The sequence below is a fragment of the Cricetulus griseus genome, chromosome 3, assembly GCF_003668045.3.
Source record: "Cricetulus griseus strain 17A/GY chromosome 3, alternate assembly CriGri-PICRH-1.0, whole genome shotgun sequence".
In the NCBI taxonomy this organism is placed as follows: Eukaryota; Metazoa; Chordata; class Mammalia; order Rodentia; family Cricetidae; genus Cricetulus; species Cricetulus griseus.
The window spans coordinates 122,057,309-122,074,131 of NC_048596.1; the positions used below are offsets into that span (position 1 = coordinate 122,057,309).

General features: G+C 43.6%; 1 pseudogene; it reads right to left on the reverse strand.

The window, feature by feature from the left end:
* Positions 1-13,632: 13,632 nt before the first annotated feature.
* LOC100767511 lies at positions 13,633-14,426 on the reverse strand (annotated as a pseudogene).
* Between the last annotated feature and the right edge of the window lie 2,397 nt (positions 14,427-16,823).

Sequence of the window (16,823 nt, forward strand, 5' to 3'; positions counted from 1 at the left end):
CTAACACTAACCCTAATCCTAACTAGTGAATCTCAGAAAGAACATGTTTCTAATAGGACTTCCGGTGATGTATGTGTACGTGCACAGAATACATGGGCAGCCCAACAGAAATCGCTAGTCTCCTGTGTGTTGAGCATTTGAAATAAGATTTGTGCCACTGAGAACCAAACGTTGAATTGTATTGTTCTTCCATAATTCAAACTCCAATAGCTGCATGTGCCATGAGCTACTGCACTGGGCAGCACAGCTCTAGATCTATCTTGCCAATTCACAGGAGACACAGGGACAGAAAGCATGTTGAAAGACATCATAAAAATAGCAAAGCATATTCCAAGGAAACTGGAACAAACTATCTGGTTTCATTATAAGAAGGACCAGTGAACAGCATGAGGTAGTCTTGGGAGCATCTAAGTCACTAAAGATGAGATGTAACCACCAGTGACAAGATATAGAGCTTATTCGAAGCTACTCTGAACAAATAAACCACACCCCCATAAAACAATTGAGAAAAATTGGACTCTGTATATTCAATGATGTTTCGGAATTATTGTTAATTCCTTAGGTGTGATAATGGTCAGTGGATTTTTTTAAAAAAGAGTACTATTATTATTGTTGTTGTTGCTGTTGTTACTATTGAGATTGGGTTTCACTATGTAGCCTTCACTGGCCTGAAATTCTCCATGTAGATCAGGCTGGCCTCATTTTCACAGATCTGTCTGCCTCTTCCTCCTGAGTGCTGGGATTAGAAGCCTGTGCCACCATGCTGGGTCTCAGTCTTATTCCTGAGTTTGTTTGGAGGTTCTGGAGTGGGAGAATAGCTAGTCTTGCATCTTTGACTAAAAAATAGTCCAGAGAACACCAACCCCTATCTCCAAGTGTGCAGCTTCAAGAGGATTGCACATTGAGTGGTGAGAGAAGGAGACACTGGCCTAGCCAGGAAAATGAACAGCATCAACTCTGGGGGTTAATGGTGTAACAGTTACAGCTAATTTGTCCTCTGTTCCAGAGTCCTCTTTTTTTTTTAAATAGATACCACTGATTTATTTATAGATTAAAAATTACAGGATATTAAGACAAAATCACCAGTGGTCATGTGAGGTTGAAGAATTTGGTCAGGGTGCAAATGATACAAGGTTGGAATGAGTTAATGATTGTGGGACTGTTTGGAGACTGCATAGGAGGCATAATATGGCATTCTTAATGTGTTTGGTATTTTATGTAATAAAATGAAAAGAAAAAAAAAAGAAGCAAGGGAGACTTCTAAGGAACCTCTTTCTGATTTCAGATGACAACAGACACCATAGCAACAGCAACAGGAATCACTACCCTGTAGCTAAAATGAGAGTTGAGTGGTGGGCAGGGGAGAGTGGCAGTGACATCTGAAGGAGCAGCACAGGGCCTCTAAAGGACACGCACTGGAAAACTGGTCAGGGCCATAGCTGGGAAACAGGAAGAAGGACTTCCTTATTCTGTGCCAGCTGAAGTGATTCCAGAGTGCCCATGTTGCTGGTCCTCAAGGAAAGCAAAAGCAGGCTTTCCTTGAAGGAAAGCATCTTCCATTAATGGATGAGGGGTTCATATTTGAGAATATTAAGAGGACGAGAAGAGGCCTGGAAACCAGATAATTCACAGGTGTAAACTGATTTCAGAAGACACCCACCAAGACTGGCTTAGGGAAATAAATCCCATGAGCTCCCCGCAAAGTGGAAGTAGTCATATCTGGCCTCTGGATTCTGTCTCCTTCTGTTTCTGCAGTTTAGTTAGTGGCTGTGAAAGCTCACCTTTAACCTGGAGCTTGATCTCAGTGATCTGGGTTAGTATATCTACAAGTGTGTCCCAAGACCAATAGTTTAGAATGACTCAGTATGGAGGTTGTTAGAAATTCAAAATTCTAGGCACTACCCTAATCATGGTAAATCAAAACTGTTTTGGAACAAATGATCTGGGTGACTCTTGAAGCACCAAGCATGAGAACCACAGGTGTAGGGAAATGTTATTGTAGTTACCAGGGCAGCAAGGAGCCTGGAAGCATTTCTGAACTGCTATTCATCCAGCTTTTGATCAACATTTCCTGACATACAATAATGAAGAATAGTTTTCTTAAGAGCAGTAACAGACAGACATGGGGTGTGGTGGCACATGCTGTTAATACCAGAGGTAGAGGCAGGCAGATCGCTGCAGTGAGTTTGAAGCTAGCCTGGTCTACATAGTGGCTCTAGGCTAGCCAAGCCTACATAGTGAGACCGTGTCTTAGTCCAAAGGTTTGGAATTCTTAATAAGTAGAACAGAGATTTTTCCTCAAAGGAGGCTTTAACTGGGCACGTGTCTCTCCTGTGTATTGGTTTGTGAAGGTCCTGTGGTTAATTTCTCACATGTTTCTGGCTGGAGCTAGGTCTTAGCAGGTACTAGCTCATGCCCTGGTGTCTGTTACCTGCTTGTAGTCTATCCACTCTCTTTGCCCATCTACAGCAACAAGGAGAAGAGAACTGCTATCCATCTCTTTCCATACTGGGCTTCATGAACCAATCAGAATTGACTTTGGGGCTTGTACCTGATATGTTTGTGCCACAAAAACATCTTCTGCCAAAGGTATGCTTGTACTTGCCCTAGCAAGTTTTTGTCATGCTTCAGTGGCTGCTTATCACTTTGTATTAAGCATAATAGGCCGGGTCCCTCATTAATTGTAGCCTTGCTGAGAGTTGACATCTGGAGTGATAGAACTCTGCTTTCTTAAGGCCAGAGGCACTGTGCAGAATTCCCTACTGTCTCAGTTGAACATATGCTAACTCTGAGATTTGCCACACTTCCCCCAAGTTCTCTTAAAATAGAACTATTATTGAGATGGAAGCTGGAAGTGCTACAAGCTCTAAGGTGGAGTTTGCACTGTGGAATGGCAGAGAATCATACTTTCTTAATGCCCTCATCTGGAACTGGCTGTATTATCTGTAGGCTTTGGGGGCTCGGGAGATGGGAGACATGACTCAGTTGGTAAAGTGCTTGCTGTTCAAGCTTGAGGACTTGAGTTGGAATCATTAAAAGCAAACCCAACAGAGTGGCACTGTGTACCTAACCTCAGCATTAGGGTGAGGGGGGAGACAGGTAGAATTCAAGCTCATTGTCCAACCAGCCTAGTTAAATAGATTAGCTTGAGGTTCAGTGAGAGAGTCTGTCTCAAAAGCTAGAGAGTGATCAAGGGAAAACACCCAATATCCACCTCTGGTCTCCTCACACTTGTGTGTAAACATGCCCATGCACCTACACATACTTGGGCACACTTACATTAATAAGTACACTGACACTCCTGCAGACTATTTGCACCCTGTCCCCAGAGAATTCCCTTCAACAGGCCTCTAAGGCATGATGAGAAACTCCAGTTTTGGAAGGATTCTGGTGTGTAGCCCAAGCAGAGCTGTTGTTGCCAAATTCTAACTGTTGCAGCCATAGCTTGATGTTTCTCCTGCTCTTTGGCTAGTGTCACCCAAGGCCCGTTGTGTGCTTTTCTTCAGAAAGACCTTGGAATTTTCAGGAGCTATGGCAGTGTAACCTGCTGTTTCAATCTAGTCGCAATCCACATGAGAGGAGAGTCTATCAAGGTGGCCTGATGAACAGACAGGCAGGCCCTGCTTTGCAGTTAGCTTTGCCACTTACCATTGTAGAGACAGTGACAAAATTACCAAATCCTGTGAACCTCATTTAGCTTATCATAACAATGGTAACAATACCAACTTCCTCCGGAGCCTTTTGTGATGAGGGAATGAGAGAACCTAAGTAAAACACTTAGCTTATTGCCTGGCAGAGTGTGTGTCCAGTACCTAGTGCATGCTACAGAATTAATTCTCTTCCAATGGGTTATATTGCTGAGTAGAGTTTTCTGGACTGGGGTCACACTTTGACGTCTTATTTTTCTGCTAAGAGAATGTGATGGTTAATATTGTCAACTCGAAAGGATCAAGAGTTGCCCAGGAGACAAACCTCTGAACATGTCTGTGAGGGAGGGAGTCTCTAGACTGAGCTCATTACAATATCTTAAATGTGGGTAGCACTGGGTCATGGTCTGGGGCTCTGGACTGAATGAGGGAGCTGAGAAACAGCATTCATCTCTGCTTCCTGACTGTGGACCCAGGGTGACCCGCTGCCTCCTGCTTCTGCTACCTTGTCTTCCCGGCCACGATGGACTATACCTTCAAAGCCAAAAGCCCAAAGGAACCTTTTTCTCTTTAAATTACTTTTGGCAGGTACTTTTGTCATAGCAATGAAAGAAGTAGTAAGACAAGGATTTATAGCACATTACATTTGGGAGATGAAAGTGGTATTCTCAAATGTTTATGTTTGAAAGAGTGGTATTCTCTAACAAAGCACATAGGTCCCCACAATACCTAGGTCCTTTAGCATTCATGAAAAAAGGCATATCAGACAGAGCAATGAAGAAATGTAAGGTGGTCTTGCAGGGATACAGTATAGGCTGGATGTTAGTGGGGCCCCGGAGCTCTATGGGTATGTCTGCATCAGTTCATTTGACACAACATGGGAGACCTGAGAGTTTCGTATTTCATGGGTGCTTTCAAAAGTCCCCTTTGACTTCTTATGCTAATTCTCTGCTGCTAAGATCAATGCTATAAGAATCCTCTTGTTGTTGCTTGCCCGAAGTATGGCTGTCCACTTCCTTCTCTGTTATGCTTAGTGTGTCTAGTCTACTTCAAATGCAGAACGGTAACGGTTACTTCAGCTTTGACTTTTTGCTATTGTTTTTGCTAACCTTTGTTCTCAGGTACCTGTTGCTCCATGTGACATTCTGAGATCTTCTCTGGGGAAAACAGAGTAACTTTTTGATAGAGATTATGTTGCTGGCTCTTAAAATGCTATTTTTTTCTCATCTTCATCCAAGCTTAATATTTAAGTAATGAGATGCTGAACAAATATAGGTATGATAATGTGGGTGGTGGTGTTAATATCAGAGATACAAACTGGGTCCAAGATTTTGAGAGCTGATAAAGTCTAATGACAAATTTATCATAGAGAGAAAGCAAAAGGAAGGGAAAGGAGAGCCAACATTTATTGAATGACAATGTCATATTATCACAACGTGTGTGTGTGTGTGTGTGTGTGTGTGTGTGTGTGTGTGTGTGTGTGTGTGTGTTTGTGTGTATGTAAAATGCCATGGTGTATGTGTGAAGGTCAGAGAACATACCTCCTGCTGCCCCCTAGGCTGGTTTTAATCCCATATTTCCATTAAATTAAAGCCCAGAGGTAGACATATATCCAAGACAAGAAATGAATGATCTGTGATCCAATCCAGTGTGAATTAAAACCCAAGTTCTTTGTTATGCTTAAACACTTAATGTTTCCACTATAGAAGACAGTAAGGTCCATTTATTTTAGATTGTTTTATTATTTTATATACATGTATCTATGTGTGCCACCTTCATGCTTGGTGCCTGTAGAGGTCAAAAGATGGCATCAGATCTCCTGGGATTAGAGTAACAGATGGTTGTGAGTTGTCACATGGGTGCTGAAAGTCAAACCCAGGTCTCTGGTAAGAATAAGTGATTTTAACTGCTTGCCAACTCTCCAGCCACCTCTAAGGTCCCTTTAAAAATGGGTGTTGAGTTCTTGTTTGTATCTATTTATAAAATTGGATGAGAGTTTTTAAAAGTGGCTCTCCATCAGTGTCACCTAGGGAATGCGTATTCAAAACCAGATACCAGGGTCCTATTGGAGAAAACATCAGGAAGTGTTCCAGCTGATTGTAACATATACCAAGGTTTGGGGACTACTGGAACAAATGGTGGTGAAAGTTTGTGGATTTTATGTTCTACTATCAGAAAGAGTCTTTTATCCTCTTAAGCACAACATTCTAGTCACGTGAGAAAGGATAATTCTTGGGGAAAAAAGACCACTGAGTGCTCTAGAGTGTCAGAGTTATGCATCTTCTTTGCAATGGAGAAAATTCCGTTTACTTCAACAGAGCACTGAGTGATTGCAGGAGACCAAATACATTTTACTTTGAAGGTGTTGGCTAACACTCATACACCAGCAGGACCTACCAAGACAGACCAAGGATGAGATATAGTTGATGTCATCTTTTTTTTAAGAAACTAAAAGGTAAACCTCAGGGCTGCTGTGTTTTGGGACCACAGCTTGCTTCAATATGCTTTTTCATGGTTTACTTAAAGCAGAGAAAAAAAATCTTCACAGGGATGTCAGTGGTGAGCACACACTGCCTGGCTTTGCAGAAGAGTGAGTCATTTTCTTATCTCTTTGGCTCTTCAGTTGCCCTGTTCACTGACTTTTCTTGAGGATGATCCCATGTAACCCATTCTGGTCCTTTGAACTGGCTATGAAGCTAAGGATGATCCTAAACTCTTAATCCTCCTGTTTCTACCTCCCAAGCACTGGTATTCTGGGCATGGCTACTGTGACCTGACTGGTGTGTGTGTGTGTGTGTGTGTGTGTGTGTGTGTGTGTCTTTTTTAAAGAATTGGCTTAGATTAGTCTCTAAATAGATGGATGCTAGTAACAAATAATGAAAAAAATTGAATGCCAGGAAAATGATATGCAACTTTCCTTCCTCCTTAACATAAGCTTTCTTAGTAATTGATGGACATGTCTTACTAGTGGCTCAGGGCCTTTTCTTAAAGAGAGAGATGCCATTGGCAATGCCTAGGGAGTCTTTCTGTGTTGGTGGCAAGGTTGGAGGTGTTGACCTCTCAAACTTTTCTACTTCCTAGCCAAGAGGCAGCTCAAAGACAAGGACATACTTTTCTCATCTAATGTAGAGTTGAGCCTTCTTTGGCTGCAGGCCCATTTCTCTCTCTCTCTTTTTTCTCCTTTAAACTAGGAAGGCACTATAATTAACTCTAGCTTGTTTCTAATGGGATAATTAATGTGTGTCTATAGGAGATTACTGTGTCTCCTTAAGGTATGATGAATAGGATTGGTTTTCGTGGAAGCCACTTAGAACACTAGCAGATGTAGCAATTGGCTCTGGAGAACATTCACACTGAATGGCAAGACATACCTAATTCTTGGCAGACTTCAGCGGGGATTTGAATACAGAGTCATTCTCAGACTCCTGCTGGGCTGGCTCTTTGTGAGCTTAGAGGATGATGAGCAAAATGGAAGCCACCCATACACCCAAACCAGTCACATGTGGATCTGAATGTTAATCTGTCGTGACTGGGGCGTTGTTGGTAAGGCACCAGGCCTCTGAGTCTCCTTTGCTCATCTGTAAATGTGTCATAGAACGACTTCTTTGGTCTGAATCATCTCATTTGATGTCTGGGAAACTTCTGAGATTCATAACTCAATCCATGAGCCTACAAGTTGACTATCAGCCATTGTCCCAGTTAGATGGTAAGCTCTCTTCTATCCAGATCTCCACTGCCAAAGAATTGTTTTTTACTGAAAGAGTGAAAAAGCAAATGGTCTTACTTCTCCAGCAAGTGCCACAGTAGTGGAGAAGCTAGTGTTGGACTAGGGACAAGTTTTTGTCTTGTGCTTTTAAAGGAGCTTAGACCTGCCACTTAGACTTCCTTAACATCTTAACAGAGAGTTGGGCTTGGCAGTCCTTGAAGGCTACCACTGAGAGCTGAGCTGTTGCTTCCTGGTCTTGGCATCCCTGCAGCTCCTTGAGATGTGAGGTAGAAGTAAATCACCTTAGAGATGCTCTGGCTGCAAACCTTGCTTTGCCTCTTCTTCCCTAGCATGGGGGAATCTCTATGTATGATGAGTGAGGTCACATCCTTCCTTCCATCCTTTAAGACATTCAGTTCATACTCAGAATCTTCCTAGCAGGCCTTGGGCTTCTGGAACACACAAGTGAAAAACACTGTTCTCCAGAAACCCCTCTGGATATCATTGGGCAGAATTTCATACTTGTTTGGTAGGGGAAAGGAGAGTTAAAATGTTGCAGACACAGTGCTTTAGAGGGAATAATTAAACTGGGCTCAGCAGGGACTGTTAGTGCTTCAGGGTTCAGGGGCTTTTGATTCCCCGTGGTTGTAGGACAGTGAGCAGGTATTGTCATGCTGTTTAAGATGGGAAGAAGGATGGGAAAACCGATTTTCTTTTCCTTCCTTCCTTCCTTCCTTCCTTCCTTCCTTTTCATTTCCCTATTAACAGGGATTTAAAAAGCTTCTTCAAGCAACCCCCATTCATCGTGTTATACCATGTTTATTTCTGTTTTCATTGTCTAAATGTCTGTAGCCACCCTGTACTGTACAGGAAGCTGGCATGAAAGGACAGCAAAGGAGAGGTGGTTGGGAACATAGGTGGTCAGGCTGCTGAGTCTGGGGTTCTCAAGAGGCAGATCTTGAGTGAAAGTAGTTTGTTTAGGTGGTGAAGATACCCTGGGAGAGTGGGGATGTGAGCCAAAGGAAGAAGCTGTAGGTGTTAGCCTGGGTTCTCTGGAGTGACAGAACCACTGGGAAATATGTATCTACATATAATGCTGTTTTCTGTGTATGTAGATAGATACTTACATTATATGTGTATACATCTATGTTACAGTGTGTGTACATATATCTATTCATTGTAAGATGAAACCCTCTCAAGTGGATGGAGTCCTGCTTGAAGATGAAGCCTTCCAATCACCTGCTGGTGCTTCCTTGGAATATGACCTTTCAAATACATAATGTGACTTAATAATGGTATAGTTATATGCTTCCTCAACCAACACAAACCAGGCCAGTGGCTGAAAGTTGTTTTTCTGATGGGGAATGTCTGGTATTCTCTCTCTCCTCTCCTCTCCTCTCCTCTCCTCTCCTCTCCTCTCCTCTCCTCTCCTCTCCTCTCCTCTCCTCTCCTCTCCTCTCCTCTCCTCTCTCCTGCTGGTGTGGTCTGAGAGTCATGTCTCTGATTCAGTCCAAACCATTCAGTTCATGGTGGACTGAACCATGTATTGCTGATGTATTGATAGTTTCTCCCAAAGGATGGGAATGTCCAACAACTGTTAAGATCTCCAACAGGGAAACAAGATGTGACTAAAACTAGGATCTCTTTTATCCCCTATTATTAAAGTTGACATAGAAATGGATCTAGAGTTCACTTCTTCTTGCTTTGGTCTGTTTCGAATCCACAGCCCTGCCCAAGGGAGCCACAGCTGTCTTTGTTTTTATTTCATGGACATTTGACCAAGAAAGAAGGCTCCAATCTGACTATAATTTTGATCTAGGGAACTGAGTTCTGAGGCTCACAGAGGCTGTAGCAAAGCTCATTGCAAGTCATGTCTGTGCCTTAGGTTAGCCTAGCAGCAGAGCCCAGAGTGAGCAGAGAGCAGACGCTTGCAGGGAAACAGGGACAAAGGAACAGATGGCTCCATGGAGAAGTGAGTTGGAATCCTGCCTTGCCATCCTTCCACTTTTCAGAGAGCCCTGTGATTAAACTGAATGACCCTCCTCCAGGAGGCTGGAGAGAGGCTGTGGTCCCTTTTTATCCCCAGGATTCTTATCAAGCAGACTCCATGAGAGCTGTGGCCTTGACCTCAGAGGCTGCCTCATAACAGGCATGTGGCCCCCAGCTGACAACATAAGCAATGAAGCACACCTGGGGCAATTCGATCCCATGTGATTTCTTAACAACACTGATCAGGGCCTCAGTGAAACTAAACAGAGCTACAAATACCCAAACAGACAAACTGTAACATTCATGGCGGTGCAGGAAAGTAGAGTTCAATTACCAGGTGGTTTCTGGAGAAGAGTTAGTCATAGCCTAGCTTGAGAATTGTAATTTATTTGTCTATTTCAAGGGGTTAACAATCATTAAAAAAATAAGATTCAGATTAATGAAAGTTAAATATAAACAGCCCTGGTTCAGTCATCTCAAAATCACAAGGGACAGATCTATGTCCCAATAAAGTGAGATTTATTGGCCATTTTTTATGATTGAGACTGCATGCTGGAACTGTGGGGGCATTCCACCAAATATAAATACAGGAAAGACAGAAGTAAGGTAGGATTTTGAGGAAGGGCAAAACTTTGGTAAAATGAAAATAAGGCTTGAAAACAAAGCAGTGCTGAGTGGATTGAATCAAGTCTCTTGTTTCCTTGGAAACGACCAAGTTAAGGTATTTGTGAGCACTGTCATCAGCATCACAAGCCCCATGTCTGAAGCTGTGCACAGGCTGGAAACCAAGCTGCTTTCACATGTCAATGAGACTTCAGGCAAGAGTGAGATGCTTCATTCTTACAGATGCAGTTCCAAACATGAGACTTCCCATAGTCTCTGATTTTCTAGATCAAGGCTTTTCAGGAAGCAGGGAGGCAGTCCTTAAGCAAAGAAGATCTGAATGTGTCACATGCCCCAGGGAGAAAGAGGGTTTTTCTGGCTTTACAGCTGGTCTTACCTCTCTCTGGTTCCCAGCCTAATAAATGGCTGGGTAGATTCATTTGTGTGAACGAATTTGTAAACTTTGTGGGGGGTCTTTGGTGGGCAATGTGATGGTTGATGTTTTCTAAAACTTGTGGTGGATTTCTTCCCCTTGCAAGGTGCAAAAATCACGTAGCTGTTCTAAGTGTCTAGTGTTTGGAGCCAGATTTGGTGGGACTACCAGCTTTGTGGCTGTTGCTGTTGGAGTTTCCTGGTGGTGGCACAGCACGAGACATAGTTCCCACTTCTAAGTCTGCTGAGTATCACTTTCTTGATTTTTCCATATGGGGAAATAGGCACTATTTTTTTTTACTTAGTCATTAACAAGTGGACACATCTTATACTTGGATGAATGCATTACAAAATGAGCCACTTAACCTGTAATTACTACCACAAAAGCAAAACAGTAGGACTTCTATAAATTCAAAGTAACTATAGAAAAGAAAAGACGACCAAGTTCATCTTTCTTTTCTAGGCGATTGCCTGTTAAATTTCATGAGCTTAAGGCTTACCTTGCCTTAAAAAAATGGCAGGGGCTGAAAAATTCTAATAAATGTCAGGAAGGTATAAAATTGCTTCCCATCTGCACCAGGCACATGCCTTCTCCATTCCATGCTAAGAAAGATGAAAGAGGGACACAGGAAGGTATGTTACGGGGTATCTTACTCCATTTGTACTGCTATAACATCATACCCAAGACTAAGTAATTTATAAGCAATAGAGATTTATTTCCCATAGTTGCAGAGGACAGGAAGCTGGATGTGACAAAGCTATCAGGCTGAGGGACTGGTGAGAGAATCTGTACTTCCAACATAAGGCTGTGTTATCCTGTCCTTATGTGGCAGATATAGCACTGCCTTGTTCTGCATGGTGGGAGAGATGGGAGGATGTCTCTGAACTCTTTTTTCCTTCGGTTTTGAACCTTTTGTTCAAATGACTTCAGAACCTGGAAAAGCTGTTGCTGCTATTGATGCATAACATACTGCCATTATTGGTCTTTTTATATAAATATAAATATATATACATATATAATTTGAATTTTTGGAAACTTTAGCTGTGCTGTCAACTTTGGAAAAAAGTATCCCAGTTTACCACGTTCAGTTGGCATTGTACAAAAATTAACAGCCATATTGTTCTAGAAATGTTGAACTTAATTTTTTTCAATTTGTACAGGGGTAGCGCACTGTATTAAATATGAAAGGTCTTAAAAAAAAAGAAGGGATTTTGAGAGCCCATCCTTTGTGAAGGGATGCTCTCTTGACCTGGACACATGGGGAAGGGCCTAGGCCTGGCCCAGGATGATGTGGTAGACTTTGGGGGGCCCCTTTTGAGGGTCTTACCCTGCCTGGGGAGTGGAGGGGGGATGGCTAGGGGCAGATGGGATGTTGGGGGGGAAGGGAGGGAGAGGGAGAAGGGATTGACATGTGAAGCAAGCTTGTTCCTAATTTGAACTAATAAAATAAAAAAGTAATAGAAAAAATAATTGAATTCAATGAAAAAAAAGTTTAAAAAGAATGCAAAAAGAACACAATGCTGCAAACTTAGCATGGATGTGAACCTCGCTGGGTGTTCAGATCAGGGACAGTGAATGTGGTTGGTACTAATTAACCTTTTTTTTTTTTTACAAATTAATCACTTTGGTTCAGTGTACCTGCTATAAACTATTGGCAAAAAACATTCTTCGGATTCACATTTTTTGGTTACATTATTCCTAATAGATTTATTTCCAGTTTAAGAGAAAAAAATACCCATCTATAATCAAGTGCATTACCAAGTTCACTTGCTTTTCTCCTAGTAGCTTTTCTTAAGACAGTTAAGGCTTAGCTGAAGAATACCTTTGGAGGACCGATCATTTGTTTTTATTTCCAGGAAATTTTAAGGGTTGCTCAGAAGTCCAGAACAACCCATTTTCTTCTAACCAAAGTTGTTTCAGAAAACCAGTTTACTCCAGACATTTTCCTCAAAACAAAACTAGCAAAACCCCAAAGCACATCAGCATGTGAGTGAACCCAAACCCAGACGTCCACACAGGCATGGAGCTTCTGTCCTGCCTGGGGACCAACTTCTGCTTCATTGAGTCAGTTCCATAGAATTTAAAACAAACCAAAAACAGTTACATTGCAGAATACAAAAAAGGCAAATTTGTAAGTAAAAATGACTAAATTCACAAAACTGGAGTATGTCAGAGAACTAGGGTGCACTGGAGGGTGTGACTGAAGGAGGTCACAGCTGATATAAGTATTGCTGAGCTCACCCCCACGAAGCTCTGAAACCCTCTCTGGAACAGCTCACGCAGTAAAGAAAATATTTAAGCTAATACAAGGCTCAGATTGGTTTTCAAACACATTGCACTTGAAGTCGAAGACCCAATACTTGCAAATTAGGTCCCACGTGGTCTATGCCATTCAACACATACAAGACACCGTGTGTTTCATGCAGTGACCTGCACACTCAACCTTTTACAAGGCAATCACAGATTGCAAGCTCCATAGGGCTGTGGGAAAGTCCTCTCCACTCTGGAGTGACATAAACAATTTTGGTTCCTGACGACTGAAACAGCACAGGCAGCTACTCACTCTTAGATGGTCCAGACCATGGACAAAACTTCATTTAAGTTGAGGCGAAAAGTCCAGCATCATGGTACAGTCATAACTTTGTGCTACCCTTGGCTCTCAGTAAGATTGTTTACAAACCCCTGGCAGTGAAAAGCATAGTTCTCACACTGGTGAGACCCACATGTGAGTGCCTGCCTGAGTGCCACCTGCAGATGGGGCTGCACAGGGACCTACTGGGAGCATGACCTTCCTCCAACTCACTGCTACTCTTCTCTCCCCACCTTTTACACAACCCTATATTTTAATTCTGGATAAATATTCTTACTACACATACTTAATGTCTGTTAAGCACCATCAACCTCTCTCTCTCCTTTGGGTACTGACACAAAACTGCAGATTGGTGATTCATTTTGATTCAAGGCTTTGAAAGATGGCAACTTGCTTTGAATGATGAATGAAATCTAATACTCAGGAAACTAGCCCCCTACCCCAATCTCACATACAGCCTGGATAGAATGTTCCAGTGCAGACAGGTGTGAGGGTGGTTGAACAAGGTAAGACTTTTAGGTAAGTAGTCCTTGCCTCCATTTGCTAGTCTAGACCATGTGGACACTTCTTCAGGAGTCATTTATCATCGTCAGCCCAGTCTAATTGAGGAAAAAAGAGTCTTCATCACACCCAGGACTATTGTCTCCATATCCTGCTCCCGCTCTGAACCATGCCCTGAAGTTCAGTCACTATGAGGCTTTTCCGGAACACCCATAGCTAACTGTGGTCCTATGTTTCCCACTGTGACGCCTCCTGAGAAAAATATATACGGGAGCCAAGAACGAATATAGAGGAAATCTGGGGATGTGTACTGGTAGACACCATTATACATAAGAAACTGAGTGATCAGTGTAGCTAGGAAGGCGATGGTGATCCCAAGTCCAAGGCCGCTTCGGGAGAGATCGAATGTCCACCACAGACCCAAAGACAGGGCTGCTAAAGTCAAGGATAGCTGGACATTGTTGGCAAAATCCAATTTGGCACTGGCATGGTTGATGCCAACGAACATTGCAATACAGTGCATGATGCTGGCCCACTTTCTCTTGAACTTGTGTGGTTCTCCCAGGTGACTGTCAATACAGGGGGTACAGTAGGCCGACAATAGCCGGCTGCCGTGCCACAGCACGGGGGCACCCACCAGGCGGATGAGAAGATGGTGGCTATCACCTTGACAGGGAAGAGCGTGACATTCCGCTGGATCTGCAGCAGGTTGAGCACCAGGGCCAGGACCACACCGAATGAGAAAAGCACGAGGCTCTGCTGCACCAGGTCATGGTGCCAGCTGCCGGGCCGCGCACCGCATCCTGCTGTTCCCACTCACTGGTTCCAGGATGCAGGCTCTGGGGCTCCGGAGCCCTGCAGACAGCGGGCTGCAGTAATCATGCCTCGCGGGAGGCTGTAAGGCCTCGCAGCGCTGGAGCTTGAGCAGCTCCAGACGTGGTCGTGCAGCCTGGGCATTGGCTGCCAGGCGCACCCGGGGAGGAGCATGCCACGACACCACACTTAGCGCACCCAGACGGCCCAGGAGCGGCCAGTCTCTGAACTCTTGAGGAGAATGATGGGAGTAATGTCTTCTCACTTCGGGACCACTATTCTAGGGGATATGTCCCAACATACGAATGTCGGGGGACACATCTATTCAAAGGAAAGCTGTAGGATTTAGTTTGGAGATCGTGTTCATGGACCACCGCAGGCCCTCTCCAGCATCTACATCACTGTGCGTCCCACTCTCTTGGGAAATTGTCGTGCTTCAGGAGCTCTGGCTGCATGGTCATAGGCTCAGGATGGGGTCCAGTGCTGGTAAACTCTAGATGTGTGCCCCTGGGACTGGTATTTAACTCTCTAAGGCTCATTACCCTAATCTGTACAATGGGATAGCAAGAGATACCTCTCCTGTTTGTTTTGTGGATTTGAGGAACAAATCCACGGCAAACCATCAGCACCGGGGTTTGTTGTACAGTTTTCTGTAGCTGTGAGCTGGGATGCTGAGACAAGCTTGTATGGGTCTGCCAAATGATCAGTGCCTGAGTGAGTCTCCAGGCCCGATCTGGGTCATCAGAGATCAGGAAGCCAAAGGACAGGATGGCTGTCGGATGGCTGTTGGAGTTCAGTTCCTACTGTGTAAAGAGTTGAGACAAGGGTCTGGATGAAATAGGCAAGAGGCAGGAGGAACAAGAGAGAGTACCAAATGTGGGCTGCTATCTTGAGTAAGATTAAGTCGGGGATGGATTTAATAAAGAATTAACTGTAGAGGGCCCTGCAGAGATTGGAGTAATGCAGCTGCAAGCCAAGGGATGGTGGCAACTGCCAGGGAGTTGGGTGAGACCAGACAGGATTCTTTCCTCCAGCCTTCAGAAGGATGTGGCCTTGCTAACATGTTGATTCTGACTTCTAGCAATTTACAGGAAAGTAAACTTCTGTTGTTTTAAGTCACTATCCAGTTTGTGTTGATTAGGTCTATTGTCACAGCAGTTCTAGGAAACTAACAGACCTTCTATCTAAGAACAAGGGTCCTCAAGGCAGGCCCAGATCACCATGATGGAGGGAGGTTAATAGAGAGGGCTTGAACCTTCCATCCCATGGCTAATCACTTGTTATTGGTGAGTCACATGACCTTAGTGTTTCATTGTATTCTGAAGTCCGCTCCATGCCCCACCTTGGACTCAGCTTCTTCTCAGCAGTCTTTCCCTACCATCCCAGAGAAGCTGCTCAAGGAAGAAGGTTGGTACCAGGAATCTGATGGAGATGAATGTGCATGGTTGTGGTTTGGGTGGGACACAGAGGCAGAGGCAGTGTTCTAAATGATAGAGTCCCATCCTTCAAGGACCAGCATAGAAAGTTGTGTCCCCAGTTCCTATTGAGCAGGTGGCCTTAGCTTAACTCAGTACTTTTGGTCCAGTTTAGCAGGCTTTTGTACATCAGTCATGAGCACATGGGTTCTGGGTATACAGAAAACTAAATGTAGTTACTGCTTATTGCAATCTAAGAGTGGCCAGAACTTCTTGTATGTTTTGTGCCTCTGGCCTCCTCTGAACCTGGGTGCAGGATCTGGTTGTCATCACTTGATGCCAAACAAGGCATTGCATTCAAGATCTGGGTGTCTGCCTTGGCGTCTTGTGTCTGAGTGTTCTTCCTAAAACCTAGAGCCAAGGTTGGGGACTGACTTGCCTGTAACTGCCTGTTATGCAAGGGAACCCTCCCTTCTCATGGCAGCCTTTTATGAAAAGAAGTTAGCAATGGCAGTGATAACAATGATAGCAAAATTTCTTCAGTTGAATTGTATTTGTTCCAAAGAAAAAACTTTAAAAAAAAAAGTTGAACCACTTGACCACATTGGAAAGATTAGATCTCGGTGTTTGGCTCTCATTTGATGATTTTTGTTCCTGGTGGTTTGAGAAATTCATATCAACTCAATGGATTTTTTCACTCATTTTAAAATCCTTTTAAAAATGTGACTTCCCTAGAGATCCATGTTTATTTTAACTTCCAAACTATCTTTTCTTTTCAAGAATCTATGGGCCCAGATACCAATAGCTGTATGACTTAACATAGGCATCAAAGTAAAACAAGTGCTCCATTGGAGAGAGTCAAGAAGGTCAAGCAGAAATCAGGGAGTGAAGGAATGGTTTATGTTCCCATCATGGAGGGCTCTGGGACACTTGGGGCTGGGGTCTAGTAGAACTGTCTCAGAGGTATTCAACTGCAAAGTTTGTGACACTTGAAAGGGAGCACTACAGAGGTACCCCTGTTCTCCTCCCTGTCACACAGAGGAGCGGTCTTAATAACACAGGGACTGCTCAGGGCTGGAGTCTCTTCCATGAGGTCAGCTGATGAGCATGTGCACCTGGGAAAGGT